Genomic DNA, 8,514 nt, shown 5'->3' on the forward strand with positions numbered 1-8,514 from the left:
TCAGAAGTCAGCTGAAAATTTTGTAAGTCCTAAACATGGCATTTGATGGATTTTTTTTTAAAAATCTATAACTTTTTAAATATTTATTGTATTCAAGTGCGGTTTTTTTGCTTTATGAAATTAGGTTTAAAACCAACCCTTTCCAATGAGAATCTTAATGTTTTTGTAATGTTGGGATATTAAGTTGATTAGGTGATTCTGTAAATGGAATGAGATTCATATTGAATCATTAAAAATCAAACACACTTATCCTTATTTGTTTTTAAATTTACTTGCAAGATACAAGTTGGAGAACAGTCTATGCAAACTCAGCAAATTAAAGCAATAAATTAGTACTTCTTTTCCATTATTCAATAATACTAGCAAATGGTACCTTTCAGACGAAAAGCCTATCTCATGTATCTTCTATACTACCGTATAATCCCTATTATCCGCCCCGGGCACTTAGAAAATTGCAAAAAGGGGGTGGTTATTTTTGTTTTCTCTTTTTGATATTTAATGTCCTATTTTAACTTCAAAAAATCTTTTGAAAAAAAAAATCAAATACAAGGAACCACTAAAATAATGTCTAATTTTACTTAAAGTGAAGATAATCCACCCATATTATGCTAAATTATTCATTTTCCACTGACAAATTGGATGATAGACATTAGTTTCATTTTCACTTTCTTCAATTTTCTGATATGATTCTAGATGATTTTCATCACTGTTCAGGGGGCCCTTATTTCCTGACAATTTAAAAAGTCCTAAAGGGGTGCTAATAGGGGTAGGGGCGGTTAATAGGGATTATACTGTAATACAGATATCAGAATAATATATTTAAAGACAAGGGAAAATAATTTGAGGAAAAAAAAAACTGAAATACTTTTAATAATCTTTATTGAGACGTTTAAGTTCTTTCTTTTTACACCCAAAAAAATGCTTTACAATGAGTTCCCCCAAAAATGTACCAATGTTCACTTAAATGGTCTTAGGCTAAGAAAAATAAACCTTCAGATCAAAGAATTTGTAATTACCATATTGATATCTATCACTATCAACTTATGAAGGAGGGGTGCTTGTGATTAATCATTTACAGCATTCAGGTTCAGGTGAGTTATAAATTAAAGTGCCTGACATTATTTTGAATATCTAAAGATTGATTTTTCCTGGCCTAAAAGATATGTTTTCTGTCACTTGGTTTCTACAGCTCAATTCACCGATTGTCCAGCTCAAAATGTTATCTGTGCAGTAGTCATTTCAGTCTCTTTCATGGTGGTTTGGCGGGCTGCTTTACTAACAACAAGAGGCTCTACTATTTTTCCAACTCTGACCTGTCACCATATTCCTGATCATTTCTGAAAGAAATAAAAAAAAAAATGGTAATGTGTCACTGTGTTGAAGGAATGACTGTTTTGAAAAGAAAAAAGAAGAAAACAATGCAACTTTTTAATTTCAAAATCTAATCCTAGGTCAATCTGCATCATATAGATCTATATGTTTATAATCTAATTATATTTGTAACACGTCATTTGATTCGGTAAAAGATTTAATCCATTTTGTATGACATAACTTGCCTACATCACAATGAATTACGTCAAAAACGTATTGCTCTGTTTTACGTTACTTTAGAAATATGTTAAATTTCAATTTTAAGGGACAACCCTGTATAATCAGACCTGATCTGAAGTACCTGGATTTCCTTCTTCTCAAGAATTTTTTTTGCTTTTAGGAACAGGAACAGAAGAATCTAATTCATACTATTTTTGCCTTACAGCAACATCACCTGAAATGAATAAAAGAATAGCATACATGTTACCCATAAATATCTACATCACAAATAAAAATGTGTAATAATTTATGTATTTATGGTCTTAACCATTAACAATGTCTTCTGCAGAAATTATAGAATACTGAAACAAATATGATACAACAAGAGATTGAACTACATAGACACATGTACCAGATTTACAGCTACACAAAATCTTGCATTGTCTTGTGATCCTAAAGGTTAATAGCGAGCGCAGCGAGCGTCGCGAAGCAACGCTCGTCATTGCAAGCTCTTACAGCAATGTCTGTGCAAAGAGAAAATTCGGACTACTGCACATTCATTCGATAGAAATTTTGATGCAGTAATTTGGACCCACAATGCATCACTTGTTTTAGCTATGTTCTCGCGAGAATAACGGCAAATGGTCAAAAAAAAGTTTACTCGCCTTGATTTAATGGATATATATTGAAGATAAATAGAAAACAAAATGTTATTCATTAACTTTCAGCACTGTTCAGGCTTTTTCTTGGTATTGCAACTTACATACGACGTCATGTGACGTCAGAGTCTAGACGCACCAAATGTCACCTGCGTTATGGTTGTTTTCCTTCTTCATACTTTGCTAGACTGACAAAAAAATTACCAAGGTCAATTTCTGGATGGAAACTTTCAATGTGAAGAATCAAGTTTTGTTTTCTCCAGAGCAATTTTTTTACAAAGATTCTGTGGGGACATCCACAACCCCGTCCTTCTCACACATCATTGACAAGTCCATTTCTGTAAGTAAGAAAATGTTAAAATTACAGAACAATATTTATTTAATACCAAAGTAAGTCAATTAAAAACATAATCTAGTTTCCCTTTCAGTGTAACAGGGTTAAGCTTGACTTCTTGGGCCTATGATGCTCAGAAAACAAAAAAACATATCCAATGTTTATGTACAAAATCAGAGTTAAACTCTCCAACAGCTTAAATTATTGGCTAAGCAGAGTGGAATACATCTGCAGGTTGGGACCACTTGCCCAAATAGTTGTCCGATTGTGATACAGTATATCTCAAGTGCAAGTGGAATATAAATTTACAGTATAAAAAAAGATATTTTTGTTTTGATTAAAAATATCATAAATCAGCATCAAGACACTAATGAAGGAATAACTTTTGGTTGACATTCTTTTTTTCTGTATGCCCATTGTAATGTTTATTGTTTAGGGGATTGATCCCTCGACCCTCAGAAGTTCAGTTAACTTCATGGGGATCGATCTAACAAACTGTAGGTTTGCAGAAAAAAAACTTTCTTTCCAAAAGATATTCCTTTTTAAGTATATTGATGCGGATTTATGACATTCATTGCTAAAACTTACCTTAATTGTTGATGATCATGTCGATGCAAACTTCTTCCCGCTAGTTCATTATTCAGTGTTTTTCAAATGTTTACGTTTTGGTACATCTGTGTGCAATTTCAAACGTTCATGTGTATCAGATTTCCTTGAGACAACTCGTACATAAACCGATTCGGAAACAAAGTAAGTCAATGTTTTATGTTTTGTGAACAAGTAAAAAATATGATAATTCAGTTCGTACACAAAGCTTTATTTTGTCTGTATAAATAATCAAACAATTTTATTTCAATTGTATATACGTTTTACTGTAGAAAAATTCATAATATAACAATTAAAAAAAATTACACGAATCAGTTACGAATTGACTGGATTCTTTCTAGTGATCATATAATAGACAAGGTCTCATTGGTCAGAATTTGTATCAACCGATCCGATTGGCCAAAGTTTCCAAACCGCGCCATTTCGAGCAACAGAAGGACGCTGTCGTCCATTGGGAAGACAAATTCGTCAGCATTAACTTTTAGAACGTTAAAGAACTTACTAGAAAACCGATAAAATATCATCATATAGAGGGGGAATTCATCATTGCAACATTTGGCAAAGCTCGGATCTCGGATGGTACGTATGTATGTCAATAGTGATTAGAAATAGCCTTACAAGTTCTAGACTACAAAGTGCAACTTCAGACTAAGTGAAAGTGGAGACATTATATATTATTTCTCAATATTAAAAGATAGATAAACTAAACTTTAATATACTTCAGTGTTGATAAATGTGAAAATCGGCCTCCTCTTTCGGTGTATGACGTCACAACATCCGTTTTCAGAGCTACTGTACAGATATGTTTTTAAACTCAAAAGTGACTAAATTAAATAAAGTTACAATTAACATTGGTAAAAATTGAGTCAGCTGATTTGATATAGTTCTCAGATAAACCATTTTTGTTCAAAAAATACATTTCGGAAAAAAAGCAACTATCTATAATTTTTAAATTTTCTGTCGATTGTCATCGAAATTCTGCCCTCTGTGACAATTTTCAATCAAAAATTTTAGTGGTGACTATCATAACAACACACAGGCACCTGACGTTACTTATTTTTCTTTTAATAGAAAAATATACCCATACCTAATTATTATTAGGTATGTATATATTTTTTTATTTCAAAAAAATAAGTAACATCTGGTGCCTGTGTAATAACACTTTTATTTTTACTTTACAATAAAATTTCAAAAAATGAAAACAAAATGGCGTCCAAAACAAGTTAGGTTGAATTTGAATAGTAAGTGATCAAGTAATCAAAGTGTTCTTTGCAAAATATACAATAAATTGCTATTAATTACACGTCTTGAACTTTAACTGTTAAACGTACCTCTATTGTGTCATAATATACCTTCAGATCTGTAGTGTTATGGTTTTATATATTTGTCTTTGACCATAACGCTACAGATTCCGAAATGCAGTAAAAGGTGCAATTTATGGTGTAATATTTTTCGCACACTTTGCGGGAGAATTTCTCCACTTTCCAGCATCGGTCAATTAACCACCCTTCACTCCCTATGAATTCTAGGCACATTTTTTAACTAATCTATATATTTTATCCATCTAGACTACCTTATATATCCTTTATAGTCGTCTCTACAAGTGATAAACTCGCTTGATTGAAATTATTTGTTACATTACTGAAATTTCACTTGAAGCGAATTTCTTGGATACAGAGACAACTTTAAATGGTTGGGAGGTGGCTAAATATAGATATTGGCTACAGAATGTGTCTAGAATTAGGGAGTGAAAGATGGTTGATTAACCAATGCTAGAAAGTGGAGAAATTCTTGTGTGTGTCTGTTTGTACATAACAAATTTTTCGTCACTGTTTTCCCAGCAACTACTAATTGAATGAAGATGCTTGAAATTTTAAAAACGATCTTTTCTGGCCATATGGTGGAATTCTTTTTTGTTCAAATCCGATGTCAAATTCCTGTTGATCTGTCTGTAGCAACAAAACAATAATTTTCATCACAGTTTTCTCAGCAACTACTTGTTACAGATGCTTGAAATCTTAGCACATACTTTGATGAGGCATTTTCTACTTGCAGACAGGCAACACCACAGCGAAAGAGGAAAGCAAACAAGACTTGTTGCTCGAAAGGAAAGGGTATGTAGGCAAATAATTCTAATATTAAAGTCATGATGATGAAAACATACTTTCATACAAAGTAATCGTTTCTGGTTAATTGCAGGTAGATGAAATCTCTCGTTATCCTTCAAACAATCTAAATACTTGTTCAACAAGATTTTTAATTACACTTATATTTTTGTTAGAAGCCACAAGTTCTTAAAGAGAAAACATATAAAGGCTACACAAAGGTAAGTTGAATTTCATACCTATGTTTTCATTTCACTTTGAAATAATTAAATTGTTAAAAAGAAGAACTCTATTGTTTTTTATGCCCCCCCCCCCCCCCACCCATTTTTAAGAAGGGAGGGCATATTAAACATATCGAAATGAAATTTGGTATACAAAATCATAAAAATATCTATTTTAAAGGCTACACATGCCCCTTGGACTTGGAAAAGAATAATTTGCTGTTTTTGTTCATAATAAATTCCCATTTGCAGTCCTATATTGTTTTAAAGTAAACAAAAGTTGAAATTTCAGTTATTATTTTTGAATATTTAATGTAAGTAAATGTTTTTTTCTAAAAGGTCAAGTTTTAACTTTTCTATATTAATTTGTTCGGACCATTTAATGGACAGAGTTATTTTTTATAACCCTTTTCACTTTGAAATAATCTCTTGGTTTTTTTTTATGAGAAGTTTAAAAAATAAACACTCTATTGTTTTTTACCCTGAATGCTATTTATTTTCTTTCTGCAGAAATCATGGCTGAGAAATATTCCGTTGCAGCAGTGCAAGTTCGTGACAAAATTATGGACATACAGAAGCCTTCCCGAAATAGAGACTTTTTTGACAAGTTGTGTACTTCCCTTTGTACTCGCCTGTGTTGATCTCAACTAGCAAGAAGTTGTATTATACACATGTAAAGAACAGTTTGTAAGCTCTTAAACCATTGTACAGAATTTGGTAGGTATTTAGGACACATTTTGTTGTTGTTGTTAAAGACAGAAGTGTATAAAAGCATCCTTGTAGGAAATTTGGATGTAATGATTTTTTTTGAGTTATGCTCATGTTAAAATCAAATCACTTTTTGTGTATTTTATGCTGAGAAATATGCTGTTACAGCATAGCAAGTTTGTGATAAAATTTGGGACATACTGAAGCCTTCCTGAAAGTGACTTATAAGGTCAGTGCACAACCTTGGTGCAAATGTAAATGACCACAAGAAGTTATGTAGTACATGTAAAGAACAGTTTGTAAAATTTAATGTAATGATTTTTAGGAGTTTTGCTTATCTTAAAGTCAAATTAATGCATTTAAACCTATTCATTCATTATGTGTAGGATTGTCAAGTAATGGAGGTGGAAGGCTGGGATATAAGCTCACTTTTTATTTCGATAAAACTCAGATTTGGCATATTGATGTTTTGGGGGAAAATATTGTACAGATAATTGAATTTCTTTAAAATTTAAGAATACATGAATACATCACTTACATGTTTTTAGTTTTTTTTTTATTGTTGCAGAAGATTTGTATGATTTTTAGACAATACTGGTATTTATGTACATTGGAACTTTTGTCAAGTAAGGATATTTGCCCGTCACCTAGCAGAATGTCAAACAAAATTTTTCATGTACTGATTTCCAGACTAGTTCCATGGACTGTCCATGGAAAAACTGCCAGGGAAATGCCATGGAATATCTAGTCAAATTCATGGACAAGTGTCCATAAATTCCATGGACAAGTGTCCATGGAAAGTGTCCATGGAATATTTTGCTATATTGCCATGGACATTTTCTAGTTATTTTCCACCCTTATTTTATCAAATTATTCCCTGGACAAGGAGTCCAAATACTCCAGGTTTTTTCCATGGACACTTTTTTCCATGGATTTTCATGGTATATCCATGGAGTTCCATGGAAGTTCTACAGCCGCATAATAAAAAAAGTAATCCCTAGTGCATAGTCTTTCTAAATAGAAATTGATTTTAATCTAAATCTCCGATTCTTCCTCCCCAAATGGAATATTCCTGGTCACTAAAGGCTTTTAAATCTGTACTTCGTTTTGAGAAAAATCAAACACTGAGTTAACCTTTATTCTTATTATTAAGTCATTCCTGTATTCTTCAACTTGTTGTACACAGTACTAACTTTCTTGGTGTAATGCGTGTCTATGATTGTTAATGCATAATTGTACGCTCTATTTTAATTTTCAATGCGTATTTTGTAAAAATATATGCGTATTTCTGCAAATACGCACCTTATCTGGAGCTCTGAAAGGATTTAATAAAATTCGCCTGATGGCCACTTCTGATTTTTTTTATAGTCTGTCTTTGCACTGCTAGTGATTTATATTGTTTAAACAAAATATAATTTTATGAAAATAATTATTTTTAATCCTTATTTTTGACAAATGCTTAAGTTAATTATTAACCTATCAATTTGAATTTTAATAGTCAAAAAGGAATTTGTCACTCAGTGACAATGTGTTAATTGAAATTTGAGTGAATCCCGTATGTTGTGAGAGAGTTTTTAAATCCGCCGTGGACTATCCAGGAAGTGAACATGTACTGGACACTCACTCCATCATCAAGAAATACAGTTTTACTGTGGACTGTCCCGAGTTACCAAAACGTTTGTGTGTGTGTCTGTGTGTGAGCTTTTCAACCTGTCTTTGTTTTCTGTGATTTGATTTGATTTATTTTTCAAAATACAAACTTTAACTTTTAATTGTTTGTTTTGCGTTTAATAAATTTTCATCACAAGTTCACTTGTGTTAATTTAACCAAATATATTCTATTGAAATGATGATTCCATCTTCTTTGTTAACTTTAAATTGCTTGAAATATAGAGTAAAAATCCAGAATGAAAATAATTAATGTTAGAAAAGAATTATGAAGTGTCGAAAAAAGCAATGTAAAATTCCGGAAATCCAACGCAGTAAAAACTGGAACCTCCCTTACCCAACGAAACTAATACTGTGGAATCATCATTGTTCGTGGGGGACCAATGTTCGTGGCTTTCGTGGGTAACCTTGACCCACGAATTTACATCCCCACGAACGTATATACAAACATTTGGTTTATCATTTGTTAAAAGTTATTTACATCGTAAAATAATTGTTACCCTTGTGTCCGAGCGATCTCGCATTACGAAGACTATCTGCATGTTGTTAATTGTTGACACGAAACCAAAATTTAAAAAATATTAAGTATCAAAGACATCGAGAACTATATACAATAAGTAATAAAATGATAAATACAACTGTTTCATTTAAGGATGTACAACACACCTACGTCAAAAAAATTC

At 31.9% G+C, this 8,514-nt stretch overlaps 1 long non-coding RNA gene across 1 annotated transcript; it reads right to left on the reverse strand.

Moving 5' to 3' along the window:
* Nucleotides 1–862: 862 nt before the first annotated feature.
* LOC134272174 (uncharacterized) lies at nucleotides 863–3,329 on the reverse strand. Its single transcript, XR_009993142.1, has 4 exons — nucleotides 3,112–3,329; nucleotides 2,394–2,527; nucleotides 1,673–1,765; nucleotides 863–1,337 (listed from the first exon to the last, which is right to left on the reverse strand). It is a non-coding gene; the product is annotated as an uncharacterized LOC134272174 (long non-coding RNA).
* Between the last annotated feature and the right edge of the window lie 5,185 nt (nucleotides 3,330–8,514).

The sequence above is a fragment of the Saccostrea cucullata genome, unplaced genomic scaffold (assembly GCF_032062105.1).
Source record: "Saccostrea cucullata isolate Sc308-1 unplaced genomic scaffold, CSIRO_AGI_Scuc_v1 ctg11480, whole genome shotgun sequence".
Classification (NCBI taxonomy): Eukaryota; Metazoa; Mollusca; class Bivalvia; order Ostreida; family Ostreidae; genus Saccostrea; species Saccostrea cuccullata.